This window comes from Homalodisca vitripennis, unplaced genomic scaffold, assembly GCF_021130785.1.
Source record: "Homalodisca vitripennis isolate AUS2020 unplaced genomic scaffold, UT_GWSS_2.1 ScUCBcl_2802;HRSCAF=7903, whole genome shotgun sequence".
NCBI classification, from domain to species: domain Eukaryota; kingdom Metazoa; phylum Arthropoda; class Insecta; order Hemiptera; family Cicadellidae; genus Homalodisca; species Homalodisca vitripennis.
The window spans coordinates 1-27,200 of record NW_025778940.1 but is presented as its reverse complement, the minus strand read 5'-3'; positions in this window follow the sequence as shown (position 1 = coordinate 27,200).

Sequence of the window (27,200 nt, the reverse complement as noted above, 5' to 3'; positions counted from 1 at the left end):
TATTTCCAAGCTGGTCTTACAGGGTAGCATATTTCTGTTTGCTGATGACACGGCTGTGGTTTCTTCTGGCTGCACTTAGGATGAAGCTTATGATAATGCATCAGCGGACTTAGCGAAAGTAAAAAATTGGTTTGATCACAACTCTTTAACAGTAAATGTAAGTAAAACCAAATTCATGCCAATAGTTACTCGTAACCAAACAGACCCGGGTGAGAGAGTATTAAGAATTCATTCCTGCGGTGATGTGCGGTCGGCTGCCTGTGACTTTGGTCTTATTGAGCGTGTGGACTAATATAAATATTTAGGTGTAATAATAGGTCATAAACTTTCTTGGTGTCCACACGTCCTAAACGTTAAATCTAAACTTAGAAAGCTAATATACGGGTTCACACAGTTAAGCCAGGTGTTGACCGTGGGTCAGTGCAGGTCTGTTTATTTTGCCTACGTGCAGTCAGTCTTGCAGTATGGTATCCTGGCGTGGGGAGGGGTGTCAGCCAATGTCTTAGAACCACTCGCGGTCGCACAGAGGTCTCTCATCACAACTGTACTCAAGAAAAATCATAGATATTCTACTAAAACTCTATTCAACGAATTTCCAGTATTAAATGTGAGGCAGTTATATATAAAACATTTCTTATTATACATCAAAATCAATAAGATTGAAATTTTATCAGAAATACAGCATGGCTATACAACAAGGCACAGGACTAACTACGGATTCATTACCCCTAAATTAAATCATGGTTCAGTACTTATTAACTCTTTTTATCTTGCTCAAATCATCTTTAGAAACTTGCCAGAGAAATTAAAAATGGAGAGTGAAAGTGTGGCTGTCTACAAACAGAGGGTGAGTCGATGGTTGTACCGCATTGGCTGGGAGGCTGCTGAGAGGCTGTTGCGTTCTCCTTATTTTTAACATAATTTTATTTTCTTTTAGTATAATTACTAGTAACATGGTAGCATCGCATATTGTGATGGATACTCCAAACTTGATAATCTAAATATTTTAAATAGTACAAAGTTATTATATACTTTAGAATATATTTATATTAGTTAACATTTAAAAAAAAATTATAAACCTTCAAAGTATATTTAATTAAGTACCATGTGTAAGAAGTTTTTTTTATTTTGTATTTTTAGATTAATGTGTGCAACTGTTCCGTTGAACTCTCCCCGCTCACAGACCTACAGTCTTTGCGGGGATTATTCCTGTATTTTAATTTGTATTTCTAAAGTATGCATTTGTTTAAGGAATAAATGTTGATTAGATTTGATTTGTATATATATATATATATATATATATATATATATATGTATGTGTGTGTGTGTGTGTGTGTGTGTGTGTGTGTGTGTGTGTGTGTGTGTATATTGTAGCGGTCCCAGTTTGCTCAGTCTAGGGGGTGGGAAGGGTAGGTGTGGTTTTCACAAGTTAACGGCGTAGTAGAGTTAACTGTTAACGGTACTATCCGAGGGCGCCACCTTGTTTCCAGTAGTAGTGTGGTAGGAGAACGGAGTCAGAACAAGGAAAAGACCCGTTACTGAATGATGTTGTAAAATTAATGACCTTATAACCAACCAAAGTAAGAGTGAGTTAAATACAAGGTAAATTTAAGAAAAGGAAATACATGTAAGAAAGCTAAACTCATTCAATGTAATCATTAAGTTTATAAAAATTCTAAGAGCCTGTTTTTTTTTTATTGCACAAGAAACATTTATCAAATGAAATATTTATTAAAATTATGTAATTTTACATTTCATATCATGGAAAAAGGTTTGATTACCATTTCTGTATTTGGATCTCAACAGTCTGAGGGTACAGGTAACCCTTAGATTTATCAATACAATATACCCTAAACACCAGTAATTATACACTAAACAACATTACCTTGGCCGGCCACTAGTACTTCTGGTATTTTACCCATAGATATCAATCAAACAATACTTACATAAACTAGACACATATTTACACAAAGCACATTAAACATCAATATGTATCCAATAAAGAAAGATATTTATAAGTAATTATTCAACTACGTAGATCACAATCATACGCCTCCGTAAGGGCTCACGGTCAGGGAGGAAGGCACAGTAGCAGGTATAGCACGGGCACTGGGTGGGTAGTGGTACGCAGACCTATGTGGAGGCACACAAACCGCTCCCGAACAAATCCCTGAGCACAATTCAGACAATAGAATCTACAAAAATATTTGACACTAAAAGATGTATAATAGTTGCTTCAGAATAGCACGTAAAATTTTATGTTAACAATAATAACAATGAAACCTAAATATTCCGTGAAATAATCTTAACATGAAGTATTTTGAGAGATATATAATCGGTTTGTAATGTACATAACCCCAAAAATTAACTATTAGTCAATTACTCAATCTACATTAGTCAATATAATGAGATATAGTTAATTAAATTCCAAAAATAAATTATTAACTACATCTTTTCATATTTGTTTCCTATTCTACAAATGCCTTTTCTTACTTATAATATATTTACTCTGGTTGGTTGAGAAAAGAAAAATTAATTCCAAGTATCTGTATTCAAAAGTATTTATAATTTCTTGGTAGCACACATTATTTGACTTAAAAGAATATTAAAATACCTCACCTTGGCAACAATCCAGTAATGGGCCAGGAAGGGAGCAATGTAGGTAAAGACATTATGGATAACCTCGTGGAGACTCAATTTCCAACTGAACAATCTTCAAACTATCGCCATGAGAGAGAGAGGATAAGCCTCGTGAAGCCTGACAGTCAGTCAACAAAGTCCAACAGGAAGTAGGAGTCAATTGTTGTTTGGCCAGCTGGAGCTGCAGCTGTTTAATAGCCAGCTGATATGGATTTTCCAGGTTGATCAGGCCTGTCTGCCAAAGTTAATAAAATCTAACTCTTACTCTCTGTTATAAAATTTAAGGTTCACAAAAAAAATGTTACACCATCGCACACTTTCTATTGTGATTTAACTTTCCGGATCCCTGTAATTTATAGTATCAAGATTATAAACGCACATACACTATTATTGTGAGACAGAAACTAACACTTTTTATGAGCGCTAATTTGTAACTCAAGATAATCGAAAAATAAAAGATTTCAAAAAATGCTAACTGAATCACTGCGATTCTACAATACTTTCATCTGTACTTAGTTAATACAGAATAAGATAAACTAAACAGGCCATTTGTTTACAAGTAAAGTATGGAGGACTGTACGATTCATTTATGGTAGTGATTCACACGTATATTGCAATCTAATTTATTAAATTATTACTACTTTCATGAGTAATTATAATTATATTAAGATTATTAACTATTATCATGTAAACATATACTAACCCAATTGATATAAGTGTGCCATTCTAAAACAACAATTTTAACCAAATTAGTTTAAATATTTAAAGTAAAACAATACATTACCTAGTGTATGTGTCGTGTGTGAGTGTAAGTGGGACGACTTCCTGCCGCATTGGCCGCATCACCCTGTAACAATCAGAAAAGACAGCATGTAATAGTGTAACATGGTAAACCATACGGTTTCCAAAACTAATATAATTATAGAAATATACGATAATTAAATAAATAGGTTTAATACTAAGTATATTTATGGAACCAATATGTAAACTTAAGTCTAATACTGGCAGATAAATTTAGTTACCTTAATATGTTGTGTAGTGGAGAATTATTTTTTTTAGTTAAATGTAGTTCTACACGCACGCACACTTTCACACATTTTTATTCAATCATCATTCATACTTTGTGTGTTTTGCAACACACGTGGAGTAGTGTTGCGTGATAATGTGAAAGAGGGGACGTCAAGCCAACGCAGGACCGAAGCCACCTGAAATTAAACAGAACAAAACCCTAGAATCTCAAACATATAACTAATAAGTATTCTGCTTTATATATAATACCATATAAAAGAGTGTATTAACAGTCTTGAGATTTGACTAAAACTGTAGTTTCAGAATGGCATTAAATTTATACCTGAATTATCCCAAATACTTACGGTACTGTGTCATCTGATGATAAGAAACATAGTATGCTGAAACATGATTTCAAATTAATAATCAAAACATAATTAGTAAATTAATAAACTAATACTTAGCATAGATAATATTGTAGTGATGTAAAGTGAATATATACGTATATAAGTTCTGGTAGCCAAGTAGTCTAAAACTTTGAACTTTGGACCTAAGCTAGATATAGCACAAGCTTAAGTTTTGTTTTTGCACTGAAAAATTAAAAGCTAGTATATATGATATATTTTAAACTAAGTGGGATTAAGGTTTCTTCAAATGTCTGATGGAATTGTCATTTAAAGAAAAACAATCTATTAGAGTTTGATAAAACGTCGTGGCTATTCTAAGTACCAGTGACATTTTTACGCAAGTAATATTTGTCAATGTAGATTGTCTTGATGGAGAAACTAAAAATCATGATGTTGACAAAGATAAATGAGGTCACTAAAACGCTGAGGTAAGGAATGACTGACGTCAAGGCAGACCGACATGAGTACCTTAATCGCCAGTCCGACTCGCGGTCGAGTCCTTATTTGCGCGCCAGCAGCCGAAATTGAAATAATGGCGTGTGCTGGTGTCACTGGAGGTTCGGGACCAAGCCAGAAAATGCACTATTCCATGTCAGGACGCTACCAGACCTCGGGAAACGAGCCGGGAATCACTAGCAAGCCCACACTAATGTCAATCCACCGTCTCTTTATCACGGACAGAGTGAAGAAACAGTCATTTCTTGTATACATTGGATTACATGTTTGTCCATCCCAAATTCTGCTTTAGTGAGGAAGGGTAAAATCAGAGATTTTGCACGGAATATTTCAGCCATCACTTAAAGTCTCATTTACAAAAGACGAAAATAGTTAGGTGCTGTTCTGGATCTGTGACGTACAAAATAAAAGGAGAAAAATGGTGAATTACTGTAATATTGACTCACAATTTGTAATATGAGTTGCCGTAATGTATAGTAAATTGCATTGTAAACTACTTATAAATAAGATAATTTTTATAAAAGATTTTTGGCTAGTAAAGAAAGTTTCTGTAGATGTTACAATTACTAATGATTTTTCACATGAAAAGTTAAATTAAAACTGTGTAAATGTTTGCAAGAATTAGAAAAAAACATTTCTTTTTGATTATATTATGTTATATTGAGATAATTATGAAAGCTACTTTATACGTACGTTATACTCTTACAACTATGCATGGAGAGAAGCAATAATAGGCCTGCTACTATCGGGATGTAACAATGTAATGTTTAGCTACAAATTAAAATTTAACTCAAATTACTTTCTTTGATTAACGCGCTTAATTAAAAAAATATTAATACGTACTTATAATCAATAGAAATAAAGTGATATATTAGTTTTTTAGATACATTTATTTAAATTCAACACGACGTTGTATGTAAATGGTAGCTAAGCTTTATAAATCATTTATTTGTACTTTCACTTCGGTAATTTTTAAAACCTCTACATACATGTACGTAATATGATGTACTCATACAACGTTCACTTGTGCTCCGCATAAGACACTGTTGGATTTTTTGACAGTAGACAAGGCTTGCGACGTAATGTTAAATGCGTGCTAAACTATGTCTGCCATTGTTTTTTCATTTAAAACACTCTGTGTGACATTTAAAAAGTCTTCGTGATGAAATATATGGTTGAGTGAAATATTTTGTACATTCTTTTGTAACTCATTAATCAATATTAGAATGGTAATGAACAATTGAGCACTTGGAGTTTCTTCTATAACATAATTCAGAAGTATAAAATAAAGAAGTAAAACAATCCTAATATTTAAATATTATATTTAACGAAACGGCTTGTATAAGGATAGAACGAGGTATATCCAGTCAAGGACACGCACTTCAAGTCAGTAGGGTTATTTGTTATAGATATATCCCCCTGATTGATAGGCAAAGCTATTATACAGTTAATTAAAATTCCAGTTTCATATGAGTTTATGTTTAATTCAGTGTTAGTGTTCAAGTCTAGAAACCATTCGATCCAACCAGTTAACATTTATATACCACAGATGAAGAGAGACTTACCTTAGAATACTTTCTTCTTTAAGATTCTAGAAAAATCACTTTTTGTTTTGTTGTATGTTTTTAACAGAGTATAATGCTTCATTATCAAAATGACTTAATAAACGAGGTTATGTTTAACCAGTCGGCACGTTTTAATAAAATACATTAAAATTGTTAATTACCACCGATTTTTAATACAGCCTCATTTCAATTCCTCTATTTAATAAACGTTTCTATTTATAATATTATTCCGGTGCAAAAGTTTCATACTTTTCTATCATCACTTAAGTAATGCGTTCAATAACGTGTGAAGAATCAAATAAATCTTGTCACTAGAAATATTTTTAAAAGTATGAAGCATATAATTTACATGAAAACTATTTCATAATCTCAAAATACATTACTCCATCACAACCGAACAATAATTTGGGAAAATATCAAAACATTGAAGTCATCTGGTACATTTAAAAGAAATAATAAAACACATAATCCCTAGTACGTTTATTTAATTTAAGTCCAGTCACTTAGGTAGTTTGTTCAGAATATTTAGCTTTTACTTATAGTATTTAAAAAACTATTTTGCAAAACAACTGCTGTCTGGTATAAATATTTCATTGTTCGGTAACATTTGTTATCTTTTGTAAGATGACATTGTTTCTGCCAATTACGATTTAAGTAAATTACTGTTCAAACAAACCAAAATAAATAGACCAAGCCTGAATGTACGCAGAATAAAGGCTACAAACATTATAAAACACGTTACATTAAAAGCAACCAACTCAGACATAAATGTCGCTGTGATGTAATAATATACAGACGGAACGTATGCCACGAAAGACATGTATAGGAGATCTATAAAAAATTTAATTAAAAATATGCTAATGACCTACCTTGGCAGGGATTGGGACTGCCTGTGCTTAAAGCAGTTGCCGTGCATTCACCACTGCTACTAGAACCAACAGTAATAGCTACAGTGAAACCGTTATGCGCACCTAGGTTAGAGCATTCCATGGTACTAGGGCCAGTCCTTGCGCAGGTCGTCGCCCTTCCACCATGTAATACTCCCCTCCCTTATTAGGGTGGTTAATAGAGATATGTAGGTAAAGTCACGTGTGCTGCAATCTACCGCATACAATATGCACTTCCTCGACAAGAGAATAATGTAGATTCGTAAATTCTCACTAGACGTATTGAACTTTACAGTATAAACATTTGTTAAAAGGGTTTAATGTTTTCAGATTACTTAATCTTTATTATTGAAGGCCGAGTAGATTTAGACAAGAATCGAGTATTTTTATGTGATAAACCGGTTGATATTGAACGAAAATGTATTTTATTCTCGGTTGCAATTTAATTATTATAGATATAGAGCTTACTCCATATTTGACTGATAATTTCTGGCCCAATTCCACCAAATATTTCAAGTGCACAATGTGCTTACTTGAGAGATGTATGAATATTATTATAGATACGTTTAAATTATTACTAGTATCTGATATGATAAGAATTCTACGTTTTTTGATATAAAACGATAAGACCAGTGCTAAATATAGGACTAACCTTTTAATAAAGATTTAATTTATTCCTATTCATTATTCCGCTGTTTATTTATTACGAACAGATTAAAGAACAGCCTTTTCTTAGGGACACGGGAGTAAATGTACATTTATGCCAAATCTCCGCTATATCAGAGAAGGTTGAGGAAAAGCTGTGAGCCCTTTGCAGCGAATAACAATTGCATTCCTCCTACGGTTTGGTGACGTTGAATATAGATTTCAGACTCAGACTACCCTTTATGTGGAGTTTAATGATAGCTAAATTAGTCAAAACTCATTGCAGATTTCTAACTTCTTTTCCACTAAGATCTACTAGTGGATGCCCGATGACACTCTTTGGTTGACAAACCTCGCTTCTGGCAAGTGGCATGAGGTAATGTTAACGCTTGTAATTTTTGTATATTTAGATGTAATCTAAATAAGAAAGCACTAACATTATTGCTCTTCAAAATAAACATCTAGTACAGCTCTTACAGCATTGTCTAGTTGAATAAGATAATACAGTTACAATGCAGTATGACCTACGCATGTTCATATCTCCAATGTTTTTCTCTTTCTTTGTGTGTGTACGTCGCTATACACACTTTAGTTTAGTCTAACAAGCCAAAATTAAGTACGTCTGAGGAAATACACTTAAATTTTTGATTGTGAACAATGCAAAACAATCGCGTGTATAACTGCGTAGAAGAGTGACAAGTTGTGTTTTTAATTTATGCAATGACACAAATCAACTACTACCAACTTATCAATGTATCTTTATTTTCTGATCAAGTGTGCTGCCTCAGCGGTAGTGATAATAACGGACATTAATGTGGAGTAGTGGCCGGAGTCCATTCAGTAATTACATATAGCTAAATATACGGTAAAATATGTAGGTCATAGTACTTCTACTATTCTACAGATGTAAGTCAAATTCATGAATTGCTGCAATCTAAACCCAAGGCTTAATTTTTAACACCAATATTCAGAAACATATAAAACCATACACATACAAGACAACGTCTACGTGAATTGTATTCAATGAAAATTGCTTTGTTTTGACTTATCTATTTGAATAATATCCCAGTCAAAACGACAGAGGTTCAGCCATGGTGTTCAGGTCATAGGTCGGAAGAAGACTACATATGAACTCTGCTAACTCTGTCCGTATCAACTTAAAGCAAAATTATTCAAGATGCCACTGTACCGAACAAAGTTTCAAAGGTATTAAATTATAAAATAGTGTTTTCATGGTAACTAGGAATAACTAATCTTTGTTAAGAAATAGACCAATCTAAAGGCTTATGTTACAGATACATAAATTCTCAGGAAGTGGAACATATAGATCTTTACACTAGGATATTGAATAAATGAATGAATATTTGTTTCCCCATAGAAATAAAGGTTACACATATATACAAAAACAGAAAATGATCTCCACATGACGTAGCCTATGACTGGAGATCGAGACGCGATGCAAAATTTTAATTAAAATATCTACCAATATATATACCCATTTATGTTTTGCAATCACTTCAGGATTTTGAGAGTGCGACTATTCACATTTTTTAAAAATAAATTAAACGTTTACTTCCATGACCTGTGGTTCAAAAATTCCAATGACGAGACATAATTGTTTATTACATAAATATATTGAAGTCAATGGCTGCTACATTGTTTAATTAAAAATATGCAGTAATAACAAATAAAGCTATCAGGTAATTTCAGCTTTGTTGACTATGCTACTGTATTTTAAGACTCTTGAATGATAACCATATACACCTATAGCAAGATACAACATTTTGTACTATCAGACTCAAGTGCTGCACACGTTAAAAATACAGACAGCAAAGTAAGTAGGAAATTGTGCAAAAATGCCGAATTCCGTTCAAACATTTGTATTATATGAAATGAAAACTTTATTTCATAATACTAAAATGGTTAATAGTTTGAATTAATATAAAAGGCATTATTGGAATGGTGTGCTTAGTAGTAGTATCTTAATTAGAAAGTGTCAGCTTTGCCGTGGTATATTGTGTGCTATCTAGATTGTTCCTAGAATACGATTAGTCTAATAGTGCGTGGAAATATATATAAAGTATATATATATATATATATATATATATATATATATATATATATATATATATAAAGTATATATATTATATATATATAATTTATTTCAATAAACATTGAATCGCAAAAAGTACTTGCTCTGCCGGGACTCGAACCCGGATCTCTCACTTGCCGGGTGAATGTGCTACCATTACACCACAGAGCGCTTACTTTTTACGATTAAATTTTTTTTTGTATATATATAAAAGTATATATATATATATATATGTATATATATAAAGTATATATATATATATATATATATATATATATATATATACACAGGGGTGCTGAAAATTCCCGGGACGGTCTAATAACTTTTGAACTAATTACAATATCAGAACCAAAATTTACATCAAGCTTTTGCTCATATAAAACTATTATTTTATGTATTTCACCATGATATCCTGCTTATGGGGGACGTCCCGCTAGGGGTTGGTGAAAATTCTTAAATAGAAGCGTAGGTCGAGTCGTACATAAAATTAAAGCTCTTTTAATTAGAAACATTTTGGCGAAAATCTGACGTAAAACAGTTTACGCATTACAAAATGGCAGAAACTCGAAGATTATAAAATACTGAATTTTTCAAATGCAAACATTCTGGTTGTTAGAGAAAACTGAGACACTTAATCTTTTATTTTACTTCTTTTACTTCAAATCACTTACCAAAACAGTTATAAACAAATGTTCAAAGTGTTTGCCTTCAGTTTGCTGACAATATCCCAATCGATTGTAGAATGGCATTAAATTTACACCTGAAATATCCCAAATACTTACGGTACTGTGTCATCTCGCATTGAGGATAAGAAACATAGCATGCTGAAACATTTCATATTAATAATCAAAACATAATGAGTAAATTATTAAACTAATAATAATTAGCGTAGATAATATTGTAGTGGTCTAAATACATACAGAAAATATGTAACGAAGGAAATTTATATATGAGATCCATTAAAATGTAACTTTAAAAACTTCTAATAACCAACCTTGGCAGGGATTGGGACTGCCTGTGCTAAAAACAGTTGCCGTGCCCTCCACCACTGCTACCAGAACCAACAGCAATGGCTGCAGTGACACTGTTATACGCACCCAGGTTAGAGCATTCCATGGTACTTTGGCCAGTCCTTGGACAGGTCGTCGCCCTTCTACCATGTAATACTCCCCTCCCTTATTAGGTTGGTTAATAGAGATATGTAGGTTAAGTCACGCGTGCCGCTATCTTCCGCAGACAATATGCACTTACTCGACAAGAGAATAATTTAGATCCATATATTCTCACTAAACGTATTGATCTTTACAGTATAAATACTTGATAAAAGCGTTAAAAAATGATTTTCAGACTGCATAATCTTTAATTGTTATTAAAATCCTAATAGATTAGGACAAGAAAAAAAGATTTTATTTTATACACCGGTTGATGTTTAACCCTTTCCATCCCAGACAATTTTCCATCACAAGAGAAAGAAGTAAATAAGTTGTTGTGCAGTAATAAAACATTATAGCGTAATAAATCGATGTTTTTATAACGGTATGTGTTATTCCGAACATTTATATATAATTTATATAAATATTCCGAGCTAATAAACATTAAAAAAATTTTTTTTTTCTTAACGTCCGGAAAACCAGACGCAGGGATTTTTGCGATGTTTTTTCGAACGTCCGGAAAACCGGACGCGGGGAGTTTTGCGATGTTTTTCGGACGTACGGAAAACCGGAAGCTGGGACGGAAAGGGTTAAAAGGAAATATATTCTATTTCTCGGTTGCAATTTAAGTAATATAAATAAAGAGGTTACTCCTTATTTAGTTCAATTTGATCTTGAAGTACACTCCTAATTGCACCCAATCTTTCCATTGCACAATGTGCTGACTTGAAAGATGTCTCAACATTATTAAAGATAAGTTTTGATTTTAATATTATTAGGATCTGATAGATAAGACTTCTACCTTCACTGCATATAAAACTTTAAGACCAATGCTAAACATTGGATTTACCTTTTCATAAAAATTATGTTCACAATGGTTTAAAAATTACTAAAATATTAATACCGTTATATAATTTAGTTTCCATAGAAAGTTTCTAACAATGGAATTCATAGATTTTTTAACCTCATCGAATCTTTATTTTTTATTACATATTCTTAATAATATCCTCCGTTAATAATTTCCGTCCTTGTTCTCACTGATGTTGTGTTGGAAGTTAGCCCACGACCACAGGTAGCGGACACATAGTTACTACCTTTACCAACACCCTGGAGGTGTTTATGAAGAAACAAAATGAGGCAATACATTAATTACGCCAAAGGAGACATAACGAGAAAACGACTTGCGGTCGAATATTTATTTAGGTTCCAGCAATGGAAAACGAAATTGTTGTGTGCTGATATCACAGGAGATTTTAAAACATAACCAGTAAATGCACCTAACCTTGTCAGTACGGCATCAGAACCTCGGGAGTCAAGTCGTGGATCACTATTAGCCGCTAGTTTTCTCGCACTAATGTAATTCCTACCATTATTTTTTGTATATTTAGATTTAATGCAGATAGGAAAGAACAAAGATTAATGCTTTTAAACATAATCGTTTGTGCAGCTCTTAAAACATTTTTCTAATTTTATTGAATCAAATAGTAACAGTTACAACGCAGGGTGACCTACGCGTGTTTCATATAAAGCTTATAAATCACACAATCAATCTGAGTTTACTGGTTGATCTGGAGAAAAATCGATTGTCAACCACGCTACGTTTGAAAGAATACAAACGATACAGCATCGAAAGGGATACAAAATACCAAGCTGGGATCTTTCCTTAAAAATTGTCCTGGATCTTTATACTTTATATTAACATTTGGGTAATATTTTGATCACTTAAAAGGGAGAGAAAATCGTTAGTTAAAATGTCTAAATATAATTTATAATAATATTTACTTGTCTGGGGGAAGTTTTAGTGTGTAAAGCGTAAGAAATATAATTTTAGAAAACATTAATTATGTCATATTATTTTTGTAACTCTATTGATACTTTTATATGTCGATCACCACCACAACTCCCAATACATATAACTTTTTTTTTCTAAGATAAACTTTCCCAAACATTTCAGAACCAGGTTAACTACTTGAACTATAACAATTGGCTCTAGAATACTGAACGTACACCACTTAAAACAATAAACAAGTGAATAAATACTTTTAAAAGTATATATCACAAGGGAAAACTTTTATATTAGTGCGATATTATATGACTAGTGTACTACATAAGTAATGAAATAAAGTGGTCACTTTCATTACCAAAAAGCAAGAGAGTAGCTTATTTAAAAAAGTTTATACTACGACAAGTTGTTTGGACTTATCTAATGTATAGTTACATTTCCTAATTTTAAATTTAATTTAGACAATGGCAAATAGAAACATCTCTCTGACTCAGTTCGAAGCATGTGGGTGTCATGTATAACATAAAAACTGATGATGAACTTTTTTTAATAACTTTACTTTTGCTCTCTGTGGAACTATAGCCTGGATAAGAGTGCTCTCTGAGTGTGAACCCTCACCTCTGGATTAAAGTGAATCTATAGTAGACCTTGCCCAACGGAATAGTCAAGGGTTCAAGACTACTGATTATGTAGTGGCCCGTCCATGGTAAAGTGTGCTAACACTTCTGTTGTGGATTATACAGATTAAAAATTAAAGAAATGCATTTTTTTTATTAGTAAAAATTGTTAAAAGTTTGATACGTAATTATATAAAAAAACTAAGTATTAACTAAGTTGATTTTTCCTCTAAGTACATAAGACTTAAACTTACCCATTTCAGAAGACTTCTATGAAATTTACTTCAAATATTTCAAATGGACGAAGGAAGTTGAGTGGTCAGCAATCTAAAGCTACAAGGGGAAGCTGACGGGCGCAGGACCAGACCAGATTATAGAATTACTCATCGTCCTTACAGAAGGCTTAACTCTAAAATGTACCCGAGGGCTTTGTTCAAGAACTGGCAATCTCTCTTATATCAAAACATAATATACGTTATTGTATTATTATAAGTTTTATTTTAAATCCTACTTTGTATTCATGGAAACTTGTGCAACTTAGTTGATTGTTGTTCAGCCGTGTCATTCAGAATGTTTACTGTTTATGTGAAAAATTGGACGTCATAACCCAGTCGAGAGGCATTTTTATCGTTCGACTGAATCTTATATTAAACAAAATTAATAACCAAATACAAGGGTTTCCTCTATTCCTCTAAAGCTAACATGCTTTATCGTGTTAAGAAATTATAACGTTTTTTACGTAACTTTGACGGAGAACAGTTAGAGTCTTAGAGTAACATTGAAATTTGACTTGTAATATTGTAAGATAAGACTATGCCTAGCAGTTCTGTCATTAATGTTGCTTACGGGAAGAAGGATATCGTGGGAATTTACCTGGGTAGGTTCTAAGGGAAGGTAGTATCTATGCTGTTACATTTAATATTTTGTTATGTCCTGTTAGGACTTAATCGCTTTTAGATGTATGACTTTGGAGTACGCGCGATCTTGGTGTGTTTTTTCTGTGAGAGTAATTTGTCTAGTAAATTAAACAATTAAATATCCAAGAGGGTAATTTGTCCAGTACGCCACACCATGTGTTGTGTAACAGGCTTTGTTAGTGTTGCATGCGCACACATCATTTCATTCTCGATACGTCCCGCGGACAGATAGACAGGCAAACAATCATACAGAAAACATTTATTTTACATCCCTCGCCAGGCTTCATAATAATTAATTTCATGGTTGAACCTGCACCACCATAGACGCCATTCTTGTCTCTGTAAACATTAAGTTTGTGCTTGTTAAAAAGCCTACAGGTTTCCGTGATATCTCGCCACGTAATATATTCATATTTTTCTGCATTGAATTAGATTTTATAGTAGTGTTCTAACAATAACAGTTCCAGAGAGATTGAGAGAGTACTATAGCGTAAAATTGGGCTGAAATAAAATCTTGTTAAAGATTTTTAGGATTGACGTTCCATTCTGTAACTTTTATTTCTACATACAACCCAAACTTTAAAAATAACAAATAAAAAATCTCATATGATTTTACTAAGGATCAAATAGATTTATTCTGCTGTTTGAGTAAAAAACATTTTAGTAAACATTGATAATTAAATGCACATCTATTACAAGTAAATCATGTAACTGAAATAATGTTTGTATATTTTTAGTTACCAATCAACGATCATAGCTTTTGTCCCAAATAGGTTTTTTAATTTTATATTTAGAAAGTTCGTATAACTGTAATAATTATTCAACAAATTTTTCAGAACCCATTAAATATTACTTAAAATATATCTAGTTAGTGTTCTGTTGCAAGTCGTAACTTTATATGGAATACGTAAAATTGTTAGTTGGGTACTGGGAACAAAAAGTTTAGTTAACATTAATAATTAAATATTACACATATGTTATAAGTAAATCATGTAACTAAAATAATTTGGCCTATTTTTAGTTACCAATCAAAGATCTTAGTTACGTCCTAAATAGGTTTTTTAATTTTATATTTTTAGAAAATTGGTATAGCTGTAATAATTATTTAGTACAATTTTCAGGACCTATTAAATATTACTTCAAATATACCTAGTTAGTGTTCTTTTACAAGTCGTTTTGATATGTTCATGTTTGAGAGATATATAATTCTTAGACTTACATAAGTAATAAAACTGGTACAAAGTTGAGGCTATTGTGGAGGGCGACAGCGAGATAGCCCTGAGGTAACGGTAGTCCGTTACATGATAAATCGACACCTCTGGTCTAGTTGGCAGAGACTTCACATTACGTTATCTTAACCACATATTATGTAGTACCCTTCTCTAAACGTCGAAGTATAGCCCCCGAGGTCCATGATGCTCGTGAGCAAAAACCGTGTCTTAGTCTTCTTTTTGTATTTCCTCCAGGCTCAGATCTCATGAGTTACAAAGGCACATGCGAATTGTTCCATCATTTTTAAAGATTTCTAAAAGTATCCTTACATCATATTTATATGTCTTATATTAATGTGTGTGAAGAATTTAATTCAATAAAATGAAACAAAAATCGTTTTTTATATGGCCTTTGTGGGTAGATGATTTACTGTGTGGTAGAAATAAAAAAGAAAATGTTGTATTACATTAATAAATTAATTTACTATGAAAAATTACGATACTATAACTTGGTAGATAGGGATAAAGACATTTTTTTCCTAAGCATCACATCCCATAACGCCCCACATGAAAGAGTGCCACTTTTCGCTGTGAAGGATGGATGTACTGTCACACCAAGGAATTTCTTTATTTGGTTTATCCGATTTTGATTTTGTACTGGTTCCTTTGATCACAAGATGTACTAATTTAAAAATCGTTCTGTCGTAGGTAGTACTGTGTAATGGAGGACTGCACTGCTTCAGTTGGAACTTCACGCCATCCAGATCCAGGAATATAGTCATGTACACGATTCTTAACTCTTTCTCTTTGTGACTTCCTTATCCCCTAGGTATCAGGTGACAGTCTTTATCAAAATATTAGTATTGATATCTACTGTACACAAATCTCAATTTCTTAAACTTCCTGCCATCCTCTGAATATCTCAGAAATTCAAAAAACTCAGTATTCTTTATCAGGAAATTCCAATGGTTACTGAAGGTAAACGCTTAAAGCAAGAATATTTGTTGTAACATAATACCCACTGGTAACATAAAAAGTAACTTAAAGACAAAACTAATATTTTTATGACTGACTATTGCACTATCTAAAATCTAACCTTTACAATCGTTTTAGTTGGTTTTCAATACATGGTCTGTCAAAACGTTGGTCTACACGTTTTGAAAACTTGAATAAATACGCGAAACATTTTTAATAAACAGGAGAGAACTAACGAAACTTTAACCAGTACACTAGTTTATTTGTATTTTCAATAAGCTTGAGTTGCATACTCATTATCAAAATCGCAAACGAAAAACATGTATAGAAGAGAAATATAACGTTTCATTATACGTTGCCTTTAACAATATCACCATTTGCTTAATTTTAAATGGCCGCAAGACTGCAATGATGGTTTTTTAAATTGCTTTATTTTGCTTAAATCTTTGGTATTTTAATCTGATCATAAAACCCTTAATCGTATTTTACTTGATATTATTTATACTACTAACTTTTACTTTCATTTTTGTTCATGTAATCAACGAGAAATTGCAGATAAGATAATATAAAGAGTGATTCTCCAAAATCTATATTTCAGTATTACTTTGCTTTATAGAGAATAAATAAACAATGGTCTGAAAGAATTCCTTTAAATCGTGAAATTTGTAAAGACCGATCTCCAAGAGACAAAGAGAGCATCTCTTCAGTTGTTCTTGATGACATTGTCTGAGGATTGGGTCGATAACAAACAGAGAACACCATCCGAACGTAACCGTAGTTTACTTTAGAATACCTTTTGTATTTTAGAAGTTGATACGCAGGAAATAAAGAGCGTGAGAGAGTGATTTAAAAATGGTTATAAAATCGATGTTGATATTTTATTGGAATACCATATCGTCTAGAAAAATATACAAATTAAAATAAAATCCTTCAGATTATATGAAACATTCTTAATTGCATTCTTTAACTATTCGTTTAACCTGGTATGATGGTTGGAGATAATTTGGTCAGCGTAAATTTGATTATTATTGAATAGTATAACGTCTTTCCTCCTTTTATAGTCAACACGTGTGTTAAGCAGGGAGCGCGCCTAGGGACATGGTTATACTTTAAACTAAAATGGAAATATCTTGTAAATTTAATTTTATCAAATGTAAGTTATTTATTGCGAGGATCATGTAATATTAATTACTGAAATATAGCTTTAAGATAATATCCGGCTGGTAATTTGTCAAAAATGCCTTTCTTTTTATGTTGTTGTTCTCAAAATTTAACTACGGGCAGAAGATTTATTTGCTGATAAGCTTCCAAATTATTTATACAATGTTCCTAAAATAGCAAGTCTACGTAATAAAGTATATAATATCTAAATTATTAATGCTAGTATATTTTGAGATTATCATACAGGCTTCAAAGTAAAATAATGATAATTTATTGCAGTTTCAGTAGGTAGAATAATTACCAGATTATAATGTGAAAGATTGACAGTTACAAGACATCTGCGTTCTAAGTTCTGTGATATATACCTATTTGTTTGCATAATTGAAGGTAGGCTTGTAAAAACAAATCGTACTGATATTATTTATTACAATAAAATTTCATAGTGTCATATCATCTCAACCTTTATTATATTGTGCGTTTTTTTCTGCTTTAAAAGTTATTGCTTCATACATGCAGAGCTTAAAATGTAACCATGTAGGTTGCATAAAATATTACAATTATAATACTGCTAATCTATTATCAGCTATTAAATAAGTTTTATCCTGCAGCTTGAGCAGGTGAAATGTGTTGTGCGGAAGTGTCAAAAATGCCAATTTATAATATTACCTCATAATACCGATGAATTTAGGTCAAATTTCCGACTTAAATAAAAATTACTTTCCCTCTAAAGTAGGTCGACTCACTACGAATCTCTAAAAATATCGTTGGCGATGCTGATATCTATTTACGACCGATTACCGAAGGCGTAATTAGCTTGGAAAAGTTCACCTTTTTACGTGGACATTATAACAATTGAGTTTTGTCCTATACATTGCTTAATATTATATTAAATAAGACAGTACCTTATAATAAATATGTTGAAGTTTCCTTCTAAAATGGGTGACATTGTTCTAAATTGGATAATAGTATTCTATCATATTTATAGTTACCAAAAATTTGACTGCAGAAAAGACTGCTCGTAAAGAAAATAGTAGAATTCTGGAAATTTGCATTGGTATATGTTACGAATATAACACTACATTGTCTCACCTCCGTTAGTTCGTGTATGACCTGTTGTTTATGTTCTTTCGTCCTGTGCAGTGACATAACTTATTCTCTTTAGTGTCATCATGGCATATTCGTCAAGCATCACTTTGTTATTACAACTTTTACTTGCAGTCCATTGACTCACACTTTAGTCATATTATTTACGGACATTATTTACACCTCAGAACGATGGTAGATTCCAATCATTCGAATCGTATTGTTCTAAGATTTTTAACAATGGCAAATGTCTAAATTCCCAATATTATTTTAAATCACCCATCGTTGATCAATTATTTTAAATATAAATTCCCTCTCAAGTAGTTCGACTCACAAGGGCTCTCTAAAAATATGGTTGATGACCAAAGGTGAACATAGCGTGGAAAATGTTGTTGAATTATAACAATTGTGTTTTGTGCTATGCATTGTTTAATATAACATTAGATAAGACATTACCTTATATTGAAGATGTTAATTTTTCCTTCTGAGGAAGGGTGAATTTGTTCCCAAGTGGATTTAGTAATCTATCATATTTATGGTTACCACAAATTTGACTGCAGAAAAAGTCTCTATAAACCTTCAAAGGATAGTAGGATTTCGGACATTTGGATTGGTTTATGTTACAAATATAACACAACATTTTTTCACCATTAGTTCGTGTATGACCTATTGCTTGTGTTCTTTGCTCCTGTGCAGTGACATAGCTTGGTGTATTATCTCTAATCTCATCACGCCATTCGGCAAGCACAACTTTGTTAGTATATCTTTTAATTGCAGTCCATTGACTCATACTTTAGTTTTATACTATTTACGGACAATATTAACACCTCCGAACGATGGCAGATTCCAACCATTCGAATCGCAGTGTTATAATTTTTTATCAGTGTCAAATGACCACAATCCCACGATTATTGATTACTACTACTATCGTTGATATAAAATTTTAAACGTGGAACCTTTTTCTTAAAAATTCTGGTAATTGAAGTATACTTTCTAAAACTATCCAAAAAAATTGATCCTGAATTCATATTTACGTTTAAATATTACATTTTACTTCTTTACTGTTCAAAATTAGTAATCATTACCCTCTGCAATGCCTTGATTATAGTTCTGCCTAAGTGTACACGATAATAGCACTTCTGATTGTAACGGGTGCACTATAACTTGCCATAGAGTGATATAAAATCATTGTAACATTCAGATCCTTAGACGAAAAATAACAAATTAACTGCATAATTTAATCAACTTATCGTTCATTTATTAAATATTGCATAATTTACGATTAAAGAGATGTTATTGACGTGGTCAGCTAATTACGTGCAGAAATTAATGCTCTAATAGAACTATGACGAAAAGATTACGAAGTTGCTCTACCTAGATTGTGACCCATAAAAATATACATGTAGTTTGCGAATTCCACCTACAACTGCTGTGGATACACAAATAAGTCAGATTAGGGATTGATTATGCAGTATGAACTTCAATATATTATTTTAACTACTACCTTTGAAATTATTTCAACACATACCATGAATTTAATCATTGAAGTAGTCAAGTGTTGTCCAAGAGACATTGGCTTCAAATCTCTCGTAATAAATAAACACAGAGGAAGAATAATATTACTCTAGCTCAACATTTCCAAACATTGCGGCTTTACGCATAGTATAATACAGAATATTAATGTTATCGTAAGGAGAACCACCTATGATATTGCTAAGCTGTCACTAGGCATACATAAATATCATATTCAATAACTGTCACACAAAAGTGTAATATTCACCGAACCAACACGAGATACAGATGTATCTCCTTATCTCTTTGAGACGCAGCCTGAGAGATCTGTTTGTTACCTTACTTCTCTTTTTATCCCGTCATACGTGTCACATATGGATTTGCCGATATGATTGACTGAAACATATGAATTGAATGCTAAGTAGCCATCCGTATAGCTACAAAATGATTGTACATTAGGAATCAATTAGTTCCAATATATTGTGTTTACTTATTTAAATTTAAATTGGCTTAATACAATCATCCATTTAGCTATTCTTTGTTATTTCACAATATTAAATTTGCTCCCTTCACATGTGTGAAAGTATATCTTGAATCAAACATTTTGTTATTAATGTTTATAAAATGTAAAAAATATTAAACTCTAATATTCCTTCATAAATCACTTTTTCCAAAGTAACATGTAAAATTGAAATTGTTTTAAATTCATCAACATTGATTCTCCTTCGGTATTGAAGTAATATTTTACAGGATAACAGGATTTTGGATATTTGCCATCGTTATAGGTTATAAAAGGTAAAACAAAACGTTTTGAGAATTGGAATCTTCATCTACAGTATCCCACTGTAGCCTGTGCTAGTGTGATCTTTGATTTTGATCCTCATACTTGTGATTTGTTCTCTGGACTTGCATTCTGTGCAGTGACAATACCTGTACTGGACTCCAATCAGCATTTTGGTATGTTTGAACCCTTTATTTTTGTATGCAATAATACCCCCTCCACCTGACAAAGAAGATAGATTTCAATCCTAGAAACGTTGTGTTATACCTTTTATAGCATATAACGATGGAAAATGTCCGAATCCTGATATCGTTTCAAACCTTTCTTCGTTAATAACTTAACTTCAAATTTTTAATAACTATTGTCAATAACTAACTTTAAGCGCCGATTTACTATACATGTATTTTTAGCAGCTCTTTTTATGACGATTGCTAGTCAAATTTGTTAGGAAATTTCTGCTGTAGTCCTTAAATAGATACATAAGATTTATTTAATATATTATTAGCAATGTTCGAATTACTTTTAAGATATAAATCAAAGAACAACTTATTATTTAATTCACTATTAGTAATTTAATCTCATTAGTTATTCATGACATTTCAGATAAGATACAGAGCAGAATTGTTTATTATTAGTTTAGAGTTTGTGAGCTGCCACATCAGTGAATCTAACCCACTTCTGGACCGGAAATGACACCGGAAGTGAATCACAAATCAGATGAGATTTTGTGACAGTGAGTTCCGCTGGTTCTGTTGGAGACGAAAAGTACGGAGACTCGACAGCTGCTTTTTATATTATTGTGAAAGCTTCGTATCCTTTATTACAATATTCGTTTCATTTATTTAACGAATTACTTCCAAATATAATAGGTAAAATTGTTACACTATAATATTTTTCATTGAAAACTAAAACTAAATTCCAGCACAAATTTATTTTTGCGCTATAACACCTCTTTGTCTGATTACCAAGAGTCGAAAATCATTATTTCGTTATAATAAATCAATTCTGTTTAAATTTTGTAGAGAAATGATCCACGCACAAAACATAACTATATTCTAGTTTATCAAACTATTAATAACGGTAGTAAAATGTAGCTATTGTGTGAACGTATGCTTACTTGCCACCAATGTTATTTTGACCAAGTTGGAAACAATAATGCATCAAAACAGATAATGGACGAAACATTGTTTTTATAACAACAACAATGTTTAACTTGTTACTGGAATTAATTTTCTGCTTTTATATTGTGAATAACAGATACCGATATTAAGTATCAGTCAATTAATCCAGACAAGAGTAAATGTATGGAGTGTAATGTTAGTATATTATAATGTTATATCAAATAGCGTCCTAATAATCTTCTCTCCCCCTTTGACCAATGTAAAATATTCACTAACGCTCAGCTAATTCCCATGGAGTGACATGTACCACCATCGACTTCAGTGTTGTTTATATAGAGATGAGGCTCGTGAAAAAATATTGAAAAGTGTTTATTTAATCATAAAATACTACAAATAGTGTATTTTAAGTTTAATTTTAATGGGTAGTTTTCAAATCACAAATGCTTCAGTTTAAAAATACAATTCTAAACATAATGTTAGTTTTGCTTTAAAATACCTTGAAACTTGAAAGTAGGTTGGTGTTAAAGGTATAATTATAAATATATTGGTCGAATGCCATTAATCTCTCTAAATAAAACTGACTTTATGTTACACTAAAACTACTTATAGATTTAAAATTAAATGTTCTTCTAAAACATAAAATGTAAATTTTATTTTCAAGAAACAAATGCTTTATATTTTATGTATGAACTTTAGCTATAAATTCTTTATTTTGAGTATTAAACGAAGCTATACTATGGTTATACCTTAAAGGTAAAAAACTTTTTGAAGTTTAATTTTCATCTTGTAATATCCTAAGTTGTAATTTATAACCCTTTCACCGCATCATGGGTCTCATGAGACCCAAACCGATTTTTGCCCCTTTATTTAATGTAAAACTATTAATGGACGTGAACGCATAGTGTTCCTTGAGAAGAGCCCAAAGCATGGGCGAGCACGTAGTTCCAAGCTTCTTCCGCTAGGAACCGCTACGTGACGGACAAACAGAATTAATTTTGTCTTTGTTGCTATGGTTTTTCAGCTGTTACGTAGAATATGGTATTTGTTTATTTATTTTCGTCTAATAATTTTGTTAAAAGTCTAATAATAAAAAATGTTTATAACGTCTCAAATATACTTAAAAATGTTAGTACTAATGATTTATTCACTTGAATACTGACATAATATATTTATCATGTAAAAAACGGTATGTTCCCTCCTGAGACCCCCACTGTGCAATGTGAATCCACCTGCAGTAGTAAAACACCTGTTTGTTTGTTTACTGTACTTTTTCAGTCTGTTCCTAGAGTTGGCAGCAAAACCTAATCTTATATTGTGCTTCTGTTTGTGTTTCATTATGTCTGAATTTTTAACTGATGAACAATTATACTACGAATTAGATAAAGCATTGGCTATACCAGTGGACAGTGAGGACGATTTAGACAAAAAGTGACGACAGTGACGATGAGTGTAAACCCAACGTGTACTTTGAATAATGAACATGTAAGACCTAGGTTATGTGCCAGAAGAACCAAGTGATGATTTACTTTATTGTATTGCAACGTCTGAACCCCCTATTTGTAAAGACATAGATGTAGACCTACCGACCTCTTCCACAACTTCCACAAATAATCTGACATCTGAGAATTGAACCTACACCATCCACTCCACAGCAGCACAACAGGTTACCAGAAAAAAGAGGTAGGCGTTTTATTGACAATCATACACCATCTCAGAATACACCACCGCCCCCTTCAAAGAAAAATAAAGTTAGCCAGTCCTAGTAGGCCTATGGCTAAGCCGGCAATAAAATGGGCCGATAAAAAATATGTTACGTCCTTCAGAACAATACCAATTTTCAGGGCAAACTGAACTACCGCAAGATATACTTGAATTAGAGACACCTCTACAGTTTTTTAACTTCTTTTTTACTGATGGCTTAGTAGATCTAATATGTAGAGAATCACACAAATTTAGTATACAAACAGATCCCAACAAACCATACAACCTTACGCCAACAAACCTTAGGAAGTTTATTGGTATTTGTACGATGATGTCCCTTGTACACATTACCAATTCAAGAAAGTATTGGAATGAAAATTCTCGGTAATAGGCTGATAACCGAGACAATGTCTGTTGGTCAGTTTGAAACAATAAAAAGATATCTGCATTTTAACGATAATAATATTATGATACCTCCAGGGACAGGGTAGGTCATGACCGATTACACAAAATAAGACCATTATTAACATTTTTTAATGACCGATGTGCACTCATACCGATGGAAGAGTCGTTATCTGTCGATGAACAGATATGCGCCACTAAGGCCCGCCACTTCCTGAAAACAGTACTTACCAATGAAACCTCATAAGTGGGGTTATAAATTATTTGTTTTAGCTGGAGTCACCGGATTTTGTTATAAAGCAGAGATATATTCTGGCCTTGAAAATGACCCTCTTCTAAGAAATGAACTGGGAGAACCAGATCTAGGCCCAAGTGCCAATGTAGTTGTGAGACTAGCACGAAACATACCTCCATGTCATCATAAACTTTACTTTGATAATTACTATACGACATTACCACTTCTTGTAGAGATGGAGAAGAAAAACGTACACTGTTTAGGTACATTTCGCCGTAACAGATTCCTCAAATGTAAAGTTGACGGATGAGAAGACCTTCAACAAGATGCCCCGTGGATCCTCTGAGGAATGTTGTTGTACTGTAGAGGGAGTTGAAATATCCGCTATTGCCTGGAGAGACAATAAAACTGTGAATTTGTCATCGACCTTTGTGGGAGAGAATCCAAAAACCTCTGTCAAGCGGTTTGACAGACAACAAAAGAAAAAATGTTCAAATTGATTGTCCAAAGGTTGTTACGATATACAACAAACATATGGGAGGGGGTTGACCTAACTGGATAGTTTGATTGGTAGATACAAAAATACCCTCAGAAGCAAAAAATGGTACTTTAGATTATTTCACCATCTTCTTGACCTAATGATTGTAAACGCCTGGTTGTTGTACAGAAGAAGCAATAAGCAAAGAGGGAATCTTTCAACCATGAAACTGAGTGACTTTCGCATGGAATTGAGCGTAAGTCTCTGTAAACAGGGAAAACCTGTTACGCCAGGAAGAGGTCGGCCACGCAATGAAGTAGAAGAGCTGATCCAAGACAAGAAAAAGAAAGGACCTGCAGCTCCAGCTCCACCAAAGGACATTCGGCTTTGACCAGGTTGCTCACTGGCCGCAATTTACAGAAAGTCGCCAAAGATGCAAGTTTCCTAATTGTTCAGCAAAAACTTCTTCTAAATGTACTAAATGCAACGTTCATTTGTGTTTGCACAATAAGAAGAACTGCTTTTATTTTGTATCACAATGAATAATTATCAGTAGGCCACTGTGTTCAAGAACACTACAATGTAATTTGTATTTATTTGTGTGATTTTGCTAGTAGTGTAAAATATAATTTTTATTTAATGGAAATTAGTAGAATAGCATCATATCATAAAATATCCTTTTTTAAAAACATTTTAATGACTATAGATAATGAAATTTTATGTTTTTAACAAAAAGTTACTAGATAACAACAACAAAAGTACATTGGATATATTTGACGGATGCGCACAGTGTCCCTTTTGAGACCCATACCAAATTATTGGCCTAATTAGGACAATTAGGGTAAGTTAGATTTTTTAAATTATTTTTTCCTAGTATATATTATGCATTTAGAAGGTAATATATTTTTTTCACCTTAAATAAAAAAATCATGCAGTGAAGGGTTAATGAAGATTTTTAGAAGCCAGCTACAGGACTTACCATATTTGGTAGCAAACTAAGACGTTGTGGGAACACATATATTCTTATTTATGAATCTTGTTTATATCACTAGCAAAAATGGAAATATTATTGTTCAGTAATAAAATATATCCAGGATATAAATGTATTTTAAGTAATTATGAGAGTTACGCTAAATTAAGCTGCAAACTTTACTTTTGTCTCTCCTATTATTAGATATTTTCTACATAGGAAAACAAAAAGAAATTAAGTAAGTGGTCGAAGTGGACTCGGAGTTGGCGAAGTTGGTCCTTTTACAACTGCTGAGTTCAACTTTGGCCCTTCAGTTTTCTTCTCCGGAGAAGATTTCTAAAAACCCTTAAGGCTAAACACAATTAAGATAGTTTATTTTTTGTAGTTCCATCTCCTTGTTCCTCATTCAAGTGCTTGTTAAGAGAAAGAATTAAAAATATTAAACTGTAAAAAAAAAGGACAAACGCAACCTTATTGTTAATATTATATATTAAAACAACGTGATTCTCAGTAGGTAACCGCAGATATGTTGTAAATAGTGTGTGCACTCCACAGTATCATCAAATAATATGAATTAACTCACTCATTATACACAAAACATATATTTTTAATTTATTATTTAGGTATGTGACGTGTACGTAGTAATTCGTAAAAATTAAATAATGTATCATTGCTTCTGTCTGATGGAAAAACACTCAAAAACTTTGAAAATCACAATGTCTACTCTAATTAATTATCATAAGAAGCGACAACAAACAGGGTGTTCCATCATAAGCTGTTGAACAGGTCGCTTTCTGGTCATTACAATTTTATATTACTGCTATTACAAATAAAAATTCTTGTGAGCATTCATTTTTAGTTAAATGCATAATATAGTATGTAATTTGATAAAAGTTCTTTAAAAAGTAGATTGCAGAGAAAATTAATATTAATATAAAAGTTTCTTGTTTAGTGATCGCTAAAACTCTTTCGAAGCCTTATGATATATGGGAAAAGCAACTAGATGAGATTAATTGTTTAAAGCGTTTTCTCAAACCAATCTCATCGAGTTGCTCAGGGATATATGGAATCCGTCCTAGTAAATTGAGGGAATAAGGAGAGCATATATTGGAGGTTGGCGTCAGTGATGCTAGGGCTCTTTATCCTTTTTATTTCATAGCTTAATGTAATATTATCATATGGATTTCGAATATGAAACTTCGTGGTTCTTCAGCCGCAAATTGTGATGTGGCATTGTACTATGAAGCCCTATCATTGAAGCCCTTTCATTTGAGGAGTCTGATCTTTTTTATGATCACAACTCATCTTACTTAACGAGAGGTAGATTATTACTCCTTTGTTACATGCAGTCATGGATTAACGAGATAATATAGAATGCAAATACTGGTACTCATTCATAATT